Genomic DNA, 19,457 nt, shown 5'->3' on the forward strand with positions numbered 1-19,457 from the left:
GCTCATAAGATGTCTTGTTCAGAAGCTTGTGAAGATAAACATGATTGATTGCATGGCATGCAGTATCAATGGCTTCAGGCCAGAATTTTCTTGGAGTCTTGTATTCATCAAGCATCGTTCGGGCCATCTCAATGAGTGTTCTGTTCTTGCGTTCGACAACGCCATTCTGCTGTGGCGTGTATGGGGCTGAGAATTCATGTGTGATGCCCAAGGTATCAAGATATGTATCAAGGCCAGTATTCTTGAATTCGGTGCCATTGTCACTTCTGATGTGCTTTATCTTGGCGCCATAGTTGTTCATTGCTCGATTGGCGAAGCGTTTGAAGACATCCTGCACTTCAATCTTGTAGAGGATTATGTGCACCCAAGTATATCTAGAATAATCATCAACAATAACAAAGCCATAGAGGCAAGTAGTAGTAGTAAGAGTTGAGTAATGAGTGGGACCGAAAAGATCCATGTGGAGCAGTTCGAAGGGTCGAGTGGTTGTCATGATTGTCTTCGAGGGATGTTTGGCCCTCGTCATCTTCCCTGCTTCACAGGCACCGCATAAGTGATCTTTCTTGAACTTGACGCCCTCGATGCCTACGACATGCTTCTTATTTGCAAGGGTGTGGAGGTTCCTCATGCCAGCCCGCCCTAGCCTCTGATGCCAGAGCCAGCATTCTGAAGCCTTTGCTAGAAGACATACGGCAAGCTGTGGTCCTGCCGAAAAATCTACCACGTACAAATCATCTTTCTGATACCCTTCAAACACTAGAGACTTGTCAGATTCCATTAGTACAAGGCAGCGATATTTTCCAAATATTACGATCATGTTCAAATCGCAAAGCATTGAGACAGACATTAAGTTGAAGCCAAGGGATTCAACAAGCATGACTTTATCCATGTGTTGATCCTTTGAGATCGCAACTCTACCTAGACCCAATACCTTACTTTTACCAGTGTCAGCAAATGTGATGTGACTCTTGTCGGATGGACGTAAGGTTGAGTCCATAAGAAGGCTTCTTTTGCCAGTCATGTGGCCATTCTGAAGACGCTGGTGTCGTACCCTAGAGTGCAGTTAGGGGGATAGGCTTCATGAAGAGAATTGTGAAGCAAAAACATTTGACGAACCAGTGGGTTATGAAAGCTTAGATCCAGATTAGGACTGATAGGGAGAGTAGCAAGCGATTCAGGAACGAAGTACATAGTAAGACCATTCGGGCATTTGATCTTGCGCCCTACAAGATGTTTAAGGTCCCCAGCAATAGCGTCAGACGATTTTGGTTTTCTGCTGGAGACCTTTCCCTGCAAAAGAGAGTTAAGCTTTCTTAGCCACCCACATCTTCAAGGGTGGCTTAGAAGCAATAAGTCTAAGTGCAACATCTGAGAACTTTGGCTTTGGAGCCCTAGCAAAAAGTCTTGCAGGCGGACAATAGTACTCATAAGAATAAGCAGAATAGTTCTTGGTCTTATGAACATGGCGGTTTGATGAACCACGCTCATATTCATAGGCCTGAGTATGGTTTCCCTGCAAAACATTTGCGTTAGTGCGACTCAGGTGAGTCCTCTGTTTGTATGAAGCCTTTGGACCATATGAAGCCTGTGGTCTGAGGTTTGTCTTCTTCACGTGTGGTGTCATGATGACATTCACAGGAAGATTCTCCAGACACCTTTTCGGAACCCAGATCTTCTTCATAGGCGGTCCATTCCCGCAGTTAGTACTAATGTACCTGGCAAACACTTCACCATTCTGATTCTTAAACAGTTTATAGTTTGCATCAAAGGATTCATCAATGACAATGGGATTTGCACAAGAGAAGCCAGATAGATTGGATAGATCTGCTGAAGATTCCTTTGCAGCAACCCATGTGGTTTTGGGGTACTGCTCAGGTTTCTAGTAAGAGCCATCAGCATTCATTTTCCTTACGAACCCAACACCCTCTTTCCTCAGGTTTCGGTTCAAGATCTGCTTTTTGAGGACATCACATAGTGTCTGATGCCCTTTAAGACTTTTGTACATCCCTGTTTCAAGCAATGTCTTCAACCTAGCATTCTCATCAGCAATAGCAGTGGAATCCTAAGCAGAGGGGTTAGTTCCCACATCAACAGTTGAAGATATTGCAATAGTATCAGCAGTAGAACATTCAGCAACAGTAGTAGCATTATCACGCTCAATGCATTTAAGATATGGTGGTTCAAATCCTTCCTGAGCGGAACTGCTCTGTTTGGCGTGAAGTGACTCATTTTCCTTTTGAAGATCTTCATGAGCCACTCTCAATTTCTCAAGATCTTGCTTCCTTTGAAGATAATCATAGGAAAGCTTTTCATGAGTTGTTGAGAGCGTTTCATGACGAGTTTCAAGTTCCTCATACTTAACGTGAAGATTTTTTATGTCTTCAATTAAGGACTCAGATCGAGTCATTTCAGCGCCTAACAGATAATCACTTTTGTCTAACAGTTTTTGAATATGTTCCATGGCTTTCTGTTGTTTAGTTGCAATTTTAGCAAGTGTTTTGTAGCTGGGTTTTGAACCACAATCAGAGTCATCGTCACTAGATGTTTGATAGTGAGTAGTGCGTGTGTTTACCTTGGCACCGCGTGCCATGAAGCAGTAGGTAGGAGCGGAGTAGTCCTTGTCATTTGCATCGGTGTCGGTGATGAAGTCATTGTCTTCAGTGTTGAAGATGGACTTGGCGACGTATGTTGTAGCCAGACTTGCGACGCCAAAATCGGACTCCTCCTCAAACTCCACATCCGCCTCCTCAGAAGCGGACTCCTCCTCTGAATCCATTTCCTTGCCAACAAACGCACGTGCCTTGCCAGATGAGCTCTTCTTGTGTGATGTAAGAAGACTTGGAAGAAGACTTTGAGTATTTCTTCTTCTTCTTCTTGTCGTCAGAGTCATAATCCTTGCTCTTCTTCTTCTTTTTGTCCTCATTGTCCCACTGCGGACACTCAGAGAAGAAGTGGCCAGGTTTCTTGCACTTGTGACATGTTTTCTTCTTGTAGTCATGAGTAGAAGCTTCATCATTCCTTGAGCTTGATCGGGAAGACTTTCTGAAGCCTTTCTTCTTGGTGAATTTTTGGAACTTCTTCACAAGCATAGCAAGTTCCCTTCCAATGTCTTCAGGATCATCAGAACTGCTGTCAGATTCTTCTTCAGATGAGGAGACAGCTTTTGCCTTCAAGGCACGAGTTCACCCATAGTTTGGACTGTAGATATCTCTTTTCTCAGAAAGCTGAAACTCATGTGTGTTGAGCCTCTCAAGTATGTCAGACGGATCGAGTGTCTTGAAATCAGGACGTTCCTGAATCATCAGGGCTAGGGTGTCAAACGAACTGTCAAGTGATCTCAGTAGTGTCTTGACGACTTCATGCTTGGTGATCTCAGTAGCGCCAAGGGCTTGAAGCTCATTCGTGATGTCAGTGAGTCGATCAAATGTGAGCTGGACATTCTCATTGTCATTTCTCTTGAAGCGGTTGAAGAGGTTGCGAAGGACACTGATTCTCTGATCTCTCTGGGTTGAGACGCCTTCGTTGACCTTGGAGAGCCGGTCCCAGACTAGCTTAGATGTTTCCAAATCACTCACGCGGCCATACTGTCCTTTGGTCAGATGACCACAGATGATATTCTTGGCAGTAGAGTCCAGTTGAACGAACTTCTTGATGTCAGCAGCAGTGACACCTTCTCCAGCCTAGGGAACGCCGTTCTTGACGACATACCATAGGTCGACGTCAATGGCTTCAAGATGCATGCGCATCTTATTCTTCTAGTAGGGATATTCAGTTCCATCGAAGACGGGGCACGTAGCGGAGACTTTGATTATCCCTGCAGTCGACATAGCTAAAACTCCAGGTGGTTAAACCGAATCACACAGAACAAGGGAGTACCTAGCTCTGATACCAATTGAAAGTGCGTTATATCGACTAGAGGGGGGTGAATAGGCGATTTTTATGTAAGTCTTCAATACGTGGAAGTTATGAAGACAAACGATAGAAATAAACCTATTACCCTGCAGCAGAAGGTAGACTACACTAGGCAAGCCATAGTCAAGTATTCAATAGAGTGAAAGCACAATGACTAATAGCAGCAATGTAGTAAGGATCAGGTAGGAAGATATTATGAAGCCAAACAGAACACGCAGTCACTCAGTGAAGATAAAAGATAGTGCAATCATACAATGACTTCACAAGGAGTAGCAGTACGTAAAGAGAAGGGAAGGATGAAACCAGTGACTCGTTGAAGACAATGATGTGTTGGACCAGTTCCAGTTGCTGTGACAACTGTATGTCTGGTTAGGGCGGCTAGGTATTTAAACCTGAGGACACACAGTCCCGGACACCCAATCCTGAACACGCAGCTCAGGACACCCAGTCCTCACCGTATTCCCCTTGAGCTAAGGTCACACAAACCTCGCCCAATCACTCTGGTAAGTCTTCAAGGTAGACTCCCAAACCTTCACAGACTTCGTTCACCGGCAATCCACAATGTCTCTTGGATGCTCAGAATGCGACGCCTAACCGGCTGGAGGATTCACAGTCCTCAAGTGTAAGAAGTCTTCAGATCACACAGACAAGAAGACTTAAGTGATGCCTAATTCTCTTTGGCTCTGGGTGGTTAGGGCTTTATCCTCGCAAGGAATTCTCTCTCAAAAGCTTCGAGGTGGGTTGCTCTCAAACGACAAAAGCCGTATACTCACTCTGAGCAGCCAACCGTTTTTGGTTGTAGGGGGTGGGCTATTTATAGCCACTAGGCAACCCGGCCTGATTTGTCCGAAATGACCCTGGGTCACTAAGGAACCGACACGTGTTCCAATGGTCAGATTTCAAACTCACACGGCAACTTTACTTGGGCTATAAGCAAAGTTGACTTGTCCGACTCTGGACAAGATTCGCTCTCATAGTCTTCACTCGAAGACATAGGTTTTGGTTAAGCATCACTTCAATCATTCTGACTGGTTCTCTTGGACCCCACTTAACAGTACGATGGTACCTATGACTCAACAAAGAAGAAGAAAAAGAACTACGAAAGATCTAAGTCTTCGAGCTCCATAGGCTTCATGCAACTCTCCCTTGGTTTCGGCATACTAAATAGCATGTTGCTTATTGCACTACCTGTATCAATGCGCCTTGACATACTAATTAAATTACAATGAGAAAAGTTTGCGGCTGGAGCTTTAGGACCCCAGCTTTTTACCTTTGCACCTTTCCTGTTTTCTTTCTCTTTTTTCTCCGAGCTACCCTGTGGATAACCCTATCAGGCAACACCCGTACACTTTGGTACATTTGATGTTTGCCAGGGGCTTTATAGCACCCCACATTACGGCAACAAAAGTCCAAACACTTTTTATAAGTATAGTTCGGCACCCCGAATTTAGCATTATATGCATTGGCTTCGAATCATGTCTTTGGTCAATAGTTGGGTTGCCCTGATCCTGTGCTTGCTACCTTACGTTCCGCTATATCGGCTAAGGTAGTAAAGGGAGAACTACTATGATTGTGCCTTGGTTTATCCAAAGGAGCACCTCAGTAGAGAAAGCCGAAAACTGACTGTCATGATGCGTCGAGAGCCGGTCAGCTGTTCGGAGGTTACAAATTGTTGGAGGTTTTTTTCGCATCACGCGAAGGATTGGTACTTCCCGATCAGACGCTTATAGCACTCTAGTTCGGATACTAGGGGCTGCGCCCATGTTTTTATTGTCGAACTCCTATGGCTAAGTGAGGGCATTACAGCCGCATAGGCTGGTTGCCTGGTTCATTGCGCTAAACAACTCCTTCAACGACCATCTAATTGGATCAAGCTTGTTTAGATTCCATCCCGAACACCCCCGTACTACCTACATGGGGCAGAGCTGGCGACTGGTTAACCCTCAGATTTCATACAACACGGCCGCATAGGAAGTAAAAATTTGAAAACATAACAAGGATTATATTGCACAATCACTTTGTTTTACCATACAAGGTAGAGGGAGCGCGAATACATTCATTCAAAGATAGTTTCTTTCGCACAATGATCCGCAACAATGCGGGACCCCTCCAAGACATCGCCGAAGTATTGCTTGGGTGTGCGGTGCTCCTTGCCCTCCGGTGGCCCCTCGGTCGCTAATTTGATAGCGTCCAGCTTCGCCCACCAGACCTTGCAATAGGAGAAGGCCAGACGTGCGCCCTCAATGCAGACGGACCACTTGACGACGTCGAGCTAAGGACAGGCATCCACCAGTCGCTTCACGAGGCCGAAGTAACTGCCGAGTATAGCTTCGGCTGGCCACAACCGGATTATTAAATCCTTCATGGCCGGCCACCCTATGCAACTCGACCAGCTGTTTTAGCTGATCGCTGAAGGGCATTGGATGTTCTGGCGCAAGATACTGCGACCAGAACAACTTCTCCGTGGAGCTCCCTTCTTTGGCTCGGAAGAATTCTGCGGCATCAGACACACTGCGTGGCAGATCAGCAAAAGCCCCTGGAGAACTCCGAATCCGGGTTAGTAAATGATATTTTATCTTCACATTCTTGCTTTGCATATTGAATGCCTTACCCGCCGCGATCTTCCTGGCCTCCTGGATCTCCTGGAGGGCGCCCTGGGCCTCATTCCAGGCTGCCTCAGCACTCTGACGAGTCTTGGCGAGTTTGATCTCTTGAACCGACGCATCGCGCTCCAAGGCCTCGCACTTCCTCACCGCGTCCTTGAGATCCTGTTGGACCCCGTTGACCCGGGCCTTGAGCTTCTTCCGAGTGGCCTGCTCCTTGACAGCCTTCCCTTAGGCTTCGGCCAAGGCCTTTCTCAGGGCCTCGACCTCGGTCATCGCTTCTGTACATATCATGATACTTCGGTCAAATGCATATCATTTTACTTTTTCCAAATACATAACGGGTTATCACATACCTTGTTTTTCTTGGAGCTGCCTCCTCACCTGGCCGAGCTCGTCCTCGGCCTGCTCCAGTCTCCGCTTCAGTCCGGAGACCTCGGCAGTATGTGAGGCTGCGGCCAACAGCGATGCCTGCGTATTCATTTCAGAAAATTTAGTTAGTTCCATGCAATAAAGGATTGATCCTCTGTCCGGTTTTTCTTTCCGAACACCGGACAGTGTCTCAGGGGCTACTGTCTATATTGGAATTTTCTCTTTTTGCGTTGCTTACCTCAAAACCTGTCAGCAGGCTGCTGCAGGCTCCGGTTAGTCCGCTCTTGGTGGACTGAACCTTTTCAATTATCGTGCCTATAAGTACACGATGCTCATCCACAATGGAAGCGCCTCGCAGCGCTTCCAGCAGATTATCCGGTGCCCCAGGTTGGATGGGGGTCACCGGCGGAATAGGCATCCCCCTTATTTAGAAGGAGGTTGTGTGTCGGATTCCGGAGCCACATCGGTATCCGAAATTGAGTCCGGCTGAGGGCAGAACTAAATACGGCCCTCCCCACCAGCCTCTGATACGTCTCCAACGTATCTATAATTTTTGATTGTTCCATGCTATTATATTATCAACCTTGGATGTTTTATATGCATTTATATGCTATTTTATATGACTTCCGGGACTAACCTATTAACCTAGAGCCCAGTGCCAGTTTTTTTCGCCTATTTTAGTGTTTCGCAGAAAAGGAAAATCAAACGGAGTCCAATTGACCTGAAACTTCACGGAACTTATTTTTGGACCGGAGGAAGCCCAGAAGACTTGGAGTGCACGTCAGGGGATCTACGAGGAGGCCACGAGGCAAGGGGGCGCGCCCTCCACCCTCGTGGTCCCCTCGTGGCCCCCCTGACGTACTTCTTCCACCTATATATCTCCATATACCCTAAAAACATCCGAGAGCACAATAGATCGGGAGTTCCACCGCCAGAAGCCTCCGTAGCCACCGAAAACCAATCTATACCCGTTCTGGCACCCTGCCGGAGGGGGCAACCCCTCTCCGGTGGCCATCTTCATCATCACGATGCTCTCCATGACGAGGAGGGAGTAGTTCTCCCTCGGGGCTGAGGGTATGTACCAGTAGCTATGTGTTTGATCTATCTATCTATCTATCTATCTATCTCTCTCTCTCTCTCTCGTGTTCTTGAGGTGATACGATCTTGATGTATCATGAGCTTTGCTATTATATTTGGATCCTATGATGTTTCTCCCCCCCTCTACTCTCTTGTAATGGATTGAGTTTCCCCTTTGAAGTTATCTTATCGGATTGAGTCTTTAAAGATTTGAGAACACTTGATGTATGTCTTGCCGTGCTTATCTGTGGTGACAATGGGATATCACGTGATTCACTTGATGTATGTTTTGGTGATCAACTTGCGGGTTCCGCCCATGAACCTATGCATAGGTGTTGGCACACGTTTTCGTCATGATTCTCCGGTAGAAACTTTGGGGCACTCTTTGAGGTTCTATGTGTTGGTTGAATAGATGAATCTGAGATTGAGTGATGCATATCGTATAGTCATACCCATGGATACTTGAGCTGACATTGGAGTATCTAGGTGACATTAGGGTTTTGGTTGATTTGTGTCTTAAGGTGTTATTCTAGTACGAACTCTAGGGCTGTTTGTGATAATTATAGGAATAGCCCAACGGATTGATTGGAAAGAATAACTTTGAGGTGGTTTCGTACCCTACCATAATCTCTTCGTTCGTTCTCCGCTATTAGTGACTTTGGAGTGACTCTTTGTTGCATGATGAGGGATGGTTATGTGATCCAAATATGTTATTATTGTTGAGAGGACTTGCACTAGTGAAATTATGAACCCTAGGCCTTGTTTCCTATCATTGCAACACCGTTTATGCTCGCTTTTATCATTATTACCTTGCTGTTTTTATAATTTCAGATTACAAAAACCTTTATCTACTATCCATATACCACTTGTATCACCATCTCTTCGCCGAACTAGTGCACCTATACAATTTACCATTGTATTGGGTGTGTTGGGGACACAAGAGACTCTTTGTTATTTGGTTGCAGGCTTGCTTGAGAGATACCATCTTCATCCTACGCCTCCTACGGATTGATAAACCTTAGGTCATCCACCTGAGGGAAATTTGCTATTGTCCTACAAACCTCTGCACTTGGAGGCCCAACAACGTCTACAAGAAAAAGGTTGTGTGGTAGACATCAAGCTCTTTTCTGGCACCGTTGCCGGGGAGGTTAGCGCTTGAAGGTATATCTTTAGATCTTGCAATCGAGTCTTTTAGTTTCTTGTTTTATCACTAGTTTAGTTTATAAAAGGAAACTATAAAAATGGAATTGAGTTTGTCGCATACGCTTCACCTTTTTAATATCTTTCGTGAGTATGATGGAAAGGAAAATTGTGCTCAAGTTCTAGAATAAGAATGCATTAGAATGTTTGGCACTAAATATTTGAATGATGAGCATGATTGCAATGTTGTTAGTATGAATTCCTTGAATATCCATGATGCTAATGATATGCAAAGCCACAATCTTGGGGAAGCTATGTTTGATAAATATGATATTTTTTGTCCCCCAAGTTTTGATGAGCAAATTTATTATGATGATAGCATGCCTCCTATTTATGATGATTATGTTGATGAAAGTGGTTTTGGAGAGGTCATGACTTTATTTAGTGATGATTCCACTATTTCGGAAGGGGTTCCAATTGATTATGAGAACAAAGTTGCTATCTATGATGATTATTGTGATGACTTGTATGCTATAAAGAATAATGATATCCATGAACCTTGTCATCATGATTTTAGTTTTCAATTGGATTATGCCTCACATGATAATTTTTTTGTTGAGTTTGCTCCCACTATTATTCATGAGAAGAATTTTGCTTATGTGGAGAGTAATAAGATTTCTATGCTAGTAGATCATGAAAAGAATACTTTAGGTGCTGGTTATACTGTTGAATTCATTCATGATGCTACTTAAAATTATTATGAGGAAGGAATATATGCTTGTGGGAATTGCAATAATATCAAGTTTCCCCTCTATGTGCTTAAAATTTTGAAGTTATGCTTGTTTTGCCTTCCTATGCTAGTTGATTCTTGTTCCCATAAGTTGTTTGCTCACAAAATCCTTATGCATAGGAAGTGGGTTAGACTTAAATGTCCTAGTCATATTCTTCATGATGCTCTCTTTATGTTTCAATTCTTATCCTTTATGTGAGCATCATTGAAATCATCATGCCTAGCTAGGGGCGTTAAACGATAGCGCTTGTTGGGAGGCAACCAAATTTTGTTTTAGTTCCTTGCTTTTTGTTCCTGTTTAGTAATAAATAATTCATCTAGCCTCTGTTTAGATGTGGTTTTGTGCTTTTAATTAGTGTTTGTGCCAAGTAGAACCTTTGGGAAGACTTGGGGAAAGTCTTGTTGATCATGCTGTAAAAAACAGAAACTTTAGCGCTCACGAGAATTGCTGCCATTTTTATTTGGAAAGTGCTATTTAGTTAATTCTTTTTGAAGATGATTAGTTGATAAATTCCTCAGGTCCAGAAATTTATTTGAGAATTTTATGAGTTCCAGAAGTATACGTTTGATTCAGATTACTACAGACTGTTCTGTTTTTCATATGTTGTTTACTTATTTTGATGAATCTATGGCCAGTAAAAGAGTTTATAAACCATAGAGAAGTTGGAATACAGTAGGTTTAACACCAATATAAATAAAGAATGAGTTCATTACTGTACCTTGAAGTGGTGATTTATTTTCTTATACTAACGGAGCTTATGAGTTTTCTGGTAAGTTTTGTGTTGTGAAGTTTTCAAGTTTTGGGTAAGGATTCGATGGACTACGGAATAAGGAGTGGCAAGAACCTAAGCTTGGGGATGCCCAAGGCACCCCAAGGTAAAATCCAAGGACACCAAAAAGCCTAAGCTTGGGGATGCCCCGGAAGGCATCCCCTCTTTCGTCTTCGTTCATCGGTAACTTTACGTGGAGCTATATTTTTATTCGCCACATGATATGTGTTTTGCTTGGAGCGTCAATTTATTTTGTTAGGATTTGCTTGCTGTTATTTAGAACAATGTTTTGCATCTTTTATTTCAATAAAAGTGGCATTGATAGCCTTTACTATGCCTATTTTAGAAGTCCAGATGTTGCTGTTTGAAAACAGAAAGTTTACCGCTGTTGCAATAATTCCCTAGAAAGTCAGAATGTGATAAAATGTTGAAACATTTTGCATATTAAGATCTGATAAATTTACTACAGTGGGAATTTTCTTTCATAATTTTTGGAGCTAGGGAAGTATGGATGTTGCTGCATTCTTTATAGTCTCTCCTGTTTAGGCAGATTGCTGTTATGTTTGCATTGTTTGCATATGTTTGCTTCTTTAATGATTCTATTTGAGGATAGGACTATTAAATATGCAGAGGCATTTAGTCTGCAATGTTGAATAATAATATTAGTGATTTGCTACAGTAGAGTATGATAAGGTTTTGGCAATGGTTTATACTAACTTATCTCACGAGTCCTTGTTGAGTTTTGTGTGGATGAAGCTTTTGAGATTTAGGGAGACCGTGATATGAGAGGAATTAAGGAGATACAAAAGATCAAGCTTGGGGATGCCCAAGGCACCACAAGATAATATTTCAAGAAGTCTCAAGCGTCTAAGCTTCGGGATGCCCCTGTTGGCATCCCACCTTTCTTCTTCAACAACTATCGGTTAGTTTCGGTTGATCCTAAGTTTTTGCTTCTTCACATGATGTTTGCCATTCTTAGAATGTCATTTTATTTAGTTTTGCTTGATGTTTGAATAAAATACCAAGATCTGAAATTATTAAATGTTAGAGAGTCTTCACATAGTTGCATAATTATTCGACTACTCATTGATCTTCACTTATATCTTTCGGAGTAGTTTGTCATTTGTTCTAGTGCTTCACTTATATCTTTTAGAGCATGGTGGTAGTTTTATTTTGAAGAAATGGATGAACTCTCATGCTTCACTTAGATTATTTTGAGAGTCTTAAATATCATGGTAATTTGCTTACAATCCTAATATTCTAGGTATTCAAGAATAGTTAAAAAAAATCTTATGAGTGTTTTGAATACTAAGAGAAGTTTGATGCTTGATGATTGTTTTGAGATATGGAGGTAATAATATCAAAGTCGTGCTAGTTGAGTAGTTGTGAATTTGAGAAATACTTGTGTTGAAGTTTGCAAGTCCCGTAGCATGCACGTATGGTAAACGTTGTGTAACAAATTTGAAACATGAGGTGTTATTTGATTGTCTTCCTTATGAGTGGCGGTCGGGGACGAGCGATGGTCTTTTCCTACCAATCTATCCCCCTAGGAGCATGCGCGTAGTGCTGAGGTTTTTGATGACTTGTAGATTTTTGCAATAAGTATGTGAGTTCTTTATGACTAATGTTGAGTCCATGGATTATACGCACTCTCACCCTTCCATCCTTGCTAGCCTCTTCGGTACCGTGCATTGCCCTTTCTCACATTGAGAGTTGGTGCAAACCTCGCCGGTGCATTCAAACCCCGTGATATGATATGCTCTGTCACACATAAACCTCCTTATATCTTCCTCAAAACAGCCACCATACCTACCTATTATGGCATTTCCATAGCCATTCCGAGATATATTGCCATGCAACTTTCCACCATTCCGTTCATCATGACACATTCATCATTGTCATATTGCTTAGCATGATCATGTAGTTGACATAGTATTTGTGGCAAAGCCACCGTTCATAATTATTTCATACATGTCACTCTTGATTCATCGCAATCCCGGTACACCGCTGGAGGCATTCATATAGAACCATACTTTGTTCTAGTTTTGAGTTGTAATCATTGAGTTATAAATAAATAGAAGTGTGATGATCATCATTTTCTAGAGCATTGTCCCAAGTGAGGAATAAAAAATAGAAAAGCCATAAAAAAGGAGAAGGCCCAAAAAAAAGAGAAAGGCCATAAAAAAGAGAAGGCCCAAAAAAATGAAAAAAATGAGAGAAAAAGAGAGAAGGGACAATGCTACTATCCTTTGCCACACTTGTGCTTCAAAGTAGCACCATAATCCTCATGATAGAGAGTCTCTTGTTTTGTCACTTTCATATACTAGTGGGAATTTTTCATTATAGAACTTGGCTTGTATATTTCAACAATGGGCCTCCTAAAGTGCCCTAGGTCTTCGTGAGCAAGCAAGTTGGATGCACACCCACTTAGTTTCTTTTGTTGAGCTTTCATACATTTATAGCTCTAGTGCATCCATTGCATGGCAATGTTGGGGAACATAGTAATTTCAAAAAAATTCCTACGCACACACAAGATCATGGTGATGCATAGCAACAAGAGGGGAGAGTGTTGTCTACATACCCTCGTAGACCGGAAGCGGAAGCGTTAGCACAATGCGGTTGATGTAGTCGTACGTCTTCACGGCCCGACCGATCAAGCACCGAAACTATGGCACCTCCGAGTTCTAGCACACGTTCAGCTCGATGACGATCCCCGGACTCCGATCCAGCAGAATGTCAGGGAAGAGTTTCGTCAGCAGGACGGCATGGTGACAATCTTGATGTTCTACCGTCGCACGGCTTCGCCTAAGCACCGCTACAATATTATCGAGGATTATGGTGGAAGGGGGCACCGCACATGGCTAAGAGATCCAAGGGACCAATTGTTGTGTCTTTGGGGTGCCCCCTGCACCCGTATATAAAGGAGCAAGGGAGGAGGAGGACGGCCCTAGGAGGGGCGTGCCAAGTGTGGAGTCCTACTAGGACTCCCTAGTCCTAGTAGGATTCCACCTCCCATATGCAATAGGAAAAGAGGAAGGGAAAAGGAGAAGGAAGGAAGGGGGCGCCCCCCTTCCCTAGTCCAATTCGGACCAGACCAAGGGGAGGGGTGCGGCCACCTTTGAGGCCCTTTTCCTTTTCTCTCGTATGGCCCAATAAGGCCCCATACGTATTCTCGTAACTCTTCGGTACTCCGAAAAATACCTGAATCACTCGAAACCTTTCCGATGTCCGAATATAGTCGTCCAATATATCAATCTTTACGTCTCGACCATTTCGAGACTCCTCGTCATGTCCCTGATCTCATCCGGGACTCCGAACTCCTTCGGTACATCAATAGTCATAAACTCATAATATAACTGTCATCGAAACCGTAAGCGTGTGGACCCTACGGGTTCGAGAACAATGTAGACATGAACGATACACGTCTCCGGTCAATAACCAATAGCGGAACCTGGATGCTCATATTGGCTCCCACATATTCTACGAAGATCTTTATCGGTCAGACCGCATAACAACATACGTTGTTCCCTTTGTCATCGGTATGTTACTTTCCCGAGATTCGATCGTCGGTATCTCAATACCTAGTTCAATCTCGTTACCGACAAGTCTCTTTACTCGTTCCGTAATACATCATCCCGCAACTAACTCATTAGTTGCAATTCTTGCAAGGCTTTAGGTGATGTGCATTACCGAGAGGGCCTAGAGATACCTCTCCGACAATCGGAGTGACAAATCCTAATCTCGAAATACGCCAACCCAACAAGTACCTTCGGAGACACCCATAGAGCACCTTTATAATCACCTAGTTACGTTGTGACGTTTGGTGGCACACAAAGTGTTCCTCTGGTAACGGGAGTTGCATAATCTCATAGTCATAGGAACATGTATAAGTCATGAAGAAAGCAATAGCAACAAATTAAACGATCAAGTGCTATGCTAACGGAATGGGTCAAGTCAATCACATCATTCTCCTAATGATGTGATACCGTTAATCAAATGACAACTCATGTCTATGGTTAGGAAACATAACCATCTTTAATCAACGAGCTAGTCAAGTAGAGGCATACTTGTGACACTCTGTTTGTCTATGTATTCACACATGTATTATGTTTCCGGTTAATACAATTCTAGCATGAACAATAAACATTTATCAAGATATAAGGAAATATATAATAACTTTATTATTGCCTCTAGGGTATATTTCCTTCAGTCTCCCACTTGCACTAGAGTCAATAATCTAGTTCACATCACCATGTGATTTAACATCAATAGTTTACATCACCATGTGATTACACCCATAGTTCACATTGACATGTGACCAACACCCAAAGGGTTTACTAGAGTCAATAATCTAGTTCACATCGCTATGTGATTAACACCCAAAGAGTACTGAGGTGTGATCATGTTTTTCTTGTGAGAGAATTTTAGTCAACGGGTCTGCTACATTTGGATCCGTATGTATTTTGCAAATTTCTATGTCAACAATGCTCTTCACGGAGCTACTCTAGCTAATTGCTCCCACTTTAAATATGTATCCAGATTGAGACTTTGAGTCATCTGGATCAGTGTCAAAACTTGCATTGACATAACCCTTTACGCCGAACCTTTTGTCACCTCCATAATCGAGAAACGTATCCTTATTCCACTAAGGATAATTTTGACCAATGTCCAGTGATCTACTCCTAGATCACTATTGTATTCCCTTGCCAAACTCATGGCAGGGTATACAATAGGTCTGGTACACAGCATGGCATACTTTATAGCACCTATGGCTAAGGCATAGGGAATGACTTTCATTCTCTCTCTATTTTCTGTCGTGGTTGGGTTTTGAGTCTTACTCAACTTCACACCTTGTAACATAGGCAAGAACTTCTTCTTTGACTGTTCCATTTTGAACTACTTCAAAATCTTGTCAAGGTATGTACTCATTGAAAAACTTATCAAGCGTCTTGATCTATCTCTATAGATCTTGATGCTCAATATGTAATCAGCTTCACTGAGGTCTTTCTTTGAAAAAGATCCTTTCAAACATTCCTTTATGCTTTGCAGAATAATTCTACATTATCTCCGATCAACAATATGTCATTCACATATACTTATCAGAAATGTTGTAGTGCTCCCACTCACTTTCTTGTAAATACATGCTTCATCACAAGTCCGTATAAAACTATATGCTTTGATCAACTTATCAAAGCGTATATTCCAACTCCAAGATGCTTGCACCAGTCCATAGATGGATCGCTGGAGCTTGTATATTTTGTTAGTACCTTTAGGATTGACAAAACCTTTTGGTTGCATCATATACAACTCTTCTTTAATAAATCCATTAAAGAATGCAATTTTGTTTATCCATTTGCCAGATTTCATAAAATGCGGCAATTGCTAACATGATTCGGACAGACTTAAGCATAGATACGAGTGAGAAACTCTCATCGTAGTCAACACCTTGAACTTGTCGAAAACCTTTTTGCGACAATTCTAGCTTTGTAGATAGTAATACTACTATCAGCGTCCATCTTCCTCTCGAAGATCCATTTAATCTCAATGGCTCGCCGATCAATGGGCAAGTCAATCAAAGTCCATACTTTGTTCTCATACATGGATCTCATCTCAGATTTCATGGCCTTAAGCCATTTCACGGAATCTGGGCTCATCATCGCTTCCTCATAGTTCGTAGGCTCATCATGGTCAAGTGACATGACCTCCAGAACAGGATTACCGTACCACTCTGGTGCGGATCTCACTCTGGTTTACCTATGAGGTTCGGTAGTAACTTGATCTGAAGTTACATGATCATCATCATTAGCTTCCTCACTAATTGGTGTAGTAGTCGCAGGAACAGATTTCTGTGATGAACTACTTTCCACTAAGGGAGCAGGTACAGTTACCTCAACAAGTTCTACTTTCCTCCCACTCACTTCTTTCGAGAGAAACTCCTTTTTTAGAAAGGATCCATTCTCAGCAACGAATATCTTGCCTTCGGATCTGTGATAGAAGGTGTACCCAACATTTTCTTTTGGGTATCCTATGAAGATGCACTTCTCCGATTTGGGTTTGAGCTTATAAGGTTGAAACTTTTTCGCATAAGCATTGCAACCTCAAACTTTAAGAAACGACAGTTTAGGTTTCTTGCCAAAACATAGTTCATAGGGTGTCGTCTCAACGGATTTAGACGGTGCCCTATTTAACGTGAATGTAGCTGTCTCTAATGCATAACCCCAAAACGATAGCGGTAAATCAGTAAGAAACATCATAGATCACACCATATCTAATAAAGCACGGTTATGACGTTCGGACACACCATTACACTGTGGTTTTCCAGGTGGCGTGAGTAGTGAAACTATTTCACATTGTTTAACTGAAGGCCAAACTCGTAACTCAAATATTTTACTTCTGCGATGATATCGTAGAAACTTTTATTTTGTTACGATGATTCTCCACTTCACTCTGAAATTCTTTGAACTTTTTAAATGTTTCAGACTTGTGTTTCATCAAGTAGATATACTCATATCTGCTCAAATCATCTGTGCAGATCAGAAAATAATGATACCTGCCACGAGCTTCAATATTCATCGGACCACATACATCAGTATGTATGATTTCCAACAAATCTGTTGCTCGCTCCATTGTTTCGGAGAACGGAGTCTTAGTCATCTTTCCCATGAGGCATGGTTCGCAAGCATCAACTGATTCATAATCAAGTGATTCCAAAAGTCCATCAGCATGGAGTTTCTTCATGCACTTTACACCAATATGACCTAAACGGCGGTGCCACAAATAAGTTGCACTATCATTATTAACTTTGCATCTTTTGGTTTCAATATTATGAATATGTGTATCACTATGATCGAGATCCAATGAACCATTTTTCATTGGGTGTATGACCATAGAAGGTTTTATTCATGTAAACAGAACAACAATTATTCCCTAACTTAAATGAATAACTGTATTGCAATAAACATGATCAAATCATATTCATGCTCAACGCAAACACCAAATAACACTTATTTAGGTTCAACACTAATCCCGAAAGTATAGGGAGTGTGCGATGATGATCATATCAATCTTGGAACCACTTCCAACACACATCATCACTTCACCCTTAACTAGTCTCTGTTCATTCTGCAACTCCCGTTTTGAGTTACCACTCTTAGCAACTGGACTAGTATCAAATACTGAGGGGTTGCTATAAACACTAGTAAAGTACACATCAATAACATGTATATCAAATATACCTATGTTCACTTTGACATCCTTCTTATCCGCCAATTACTTGGGGTAGTTCCGCTTCCAGTGACCAGTCCCTTTGTAGTAGAAGCACTCAGTTTCAGGCTTAGGTCCAGACTTGGGTTTTTCACTTGAGCAGCAACTTGCTTGCCGTTCTTCTTGAAGTTCCCCTTTCTTCCCTTTGTCCCTTTACTTGAAACTAGTGGTTTTGTTTACCATCAACACTTGATGCTTTTCTTGATTTCTACCTTCGTTGATTTCAGCATCACGAAGAGCTTGGAATTGTTTTTGTTAGCCCTTGCATATTATAGTTCATCATGAAGTTCTACTAACTTGGTGATGGTGACTAGAGAATTCTGTCAATCACTATTTTATCTGGAAGATTAACTCCCACTTGATTCAAGCGATTGTAGTACCCAGACAATCTGAGCACATGCTCATTGCTTGAGCTATTATCCTCCATCTTTTAGCTATAGAACTTGTTGGAGACTTCATATCTCTCAACTCGGGTATTTGCTTGAAATATTAACTTCAACTCCTGGAACATCTCATATGGTCCATGACGTTCAAAACGTCTTTGAAGTCCTGATTCTAAACCGTTTAAGCATGGTGCACTAAACTATCAATTAGTCATAATATTGAGCTAGCCAAATGTTCATAACATTTGCATATGCTCCTGCAATAGGTTTGTCACCTAGCGATGCATCAAAGACATAATTCTTCTGTGCAGCAATGAGGATAAACCTCAGATCATGGATCCAATCCACATCATTGCTACTAACATCTTTCAACTTAGTTTTCTCTAGGAACATATCAAAAATAAAATAGGGGAGCTAAACGCGAGTTATTGATCTACAACATAGATATGCTAATACTACCAGGCTAAGTTCATGATAAATTAAAGTTCAATTAATCATATTACTTAAGAACTCCCACTTCGATAGACATCCCTCTAATCATCTAAGTGATCACGTGATCCAAATCAACTAAACCATAACCGATCATCACGTGAAATGGAGTAGTTTTCAATGGTGAACATCACTATGTTGATCATATCTACTATATGATTGCTCGACCTTTCGGTCTCAGTGTTCCGAGGCCATATCTGCATATGCTAGGCTCGTCAAGTTTAACCTGAGTATTCTGCGTGTGCAAAACTGGCTTGCACCCGTTGTAGATGGACGTAGAGCTTATCACACCTGATCATCACGTGGTGTCTGGGCACGACGAACTTTGGCAATGGTGCATACTCAGGGAGAACACTTTTATCTTGAAATTTAGTGAGAGATCATCTTATAATGCTACCGTCAATTAAAACAAGATAAGATGCATAAAAGATAAACATCATATGCAATCAAAATATGTGACATGATATGGCCATCATCATCTTGTGCCTTTGATCTCCATCTCCAAAACATCATCATGATTTCCATCGTCACCGGCATGACACCATGATCTACAACATCTTGATCTATATCAATGTGTCGTCACATGGTCGTCTCGCCAACTATTGCTCTTGCAACTATTGCTATCGCATAGCGATAATTGTAAATCAATTATTTGGCG

The sequence above is a fragment of the Triticum aestivum genome, chromosome 4A, assembly GCF_018294505.1.
Source record: "Triticum aestivum cultivar Chinese Spring chromosome 4A, IWGSC CS RefSeq v2.1, whole genome shotgun sequence".
In the NCBI taxonomy this organism is placed as follows: domain Eukaryota; kingdom Viridiplantae; phylum Streptophyta; class Magnoliopsida; order Poales; family Poaceae; genus Triticum; species Triticum aestivum.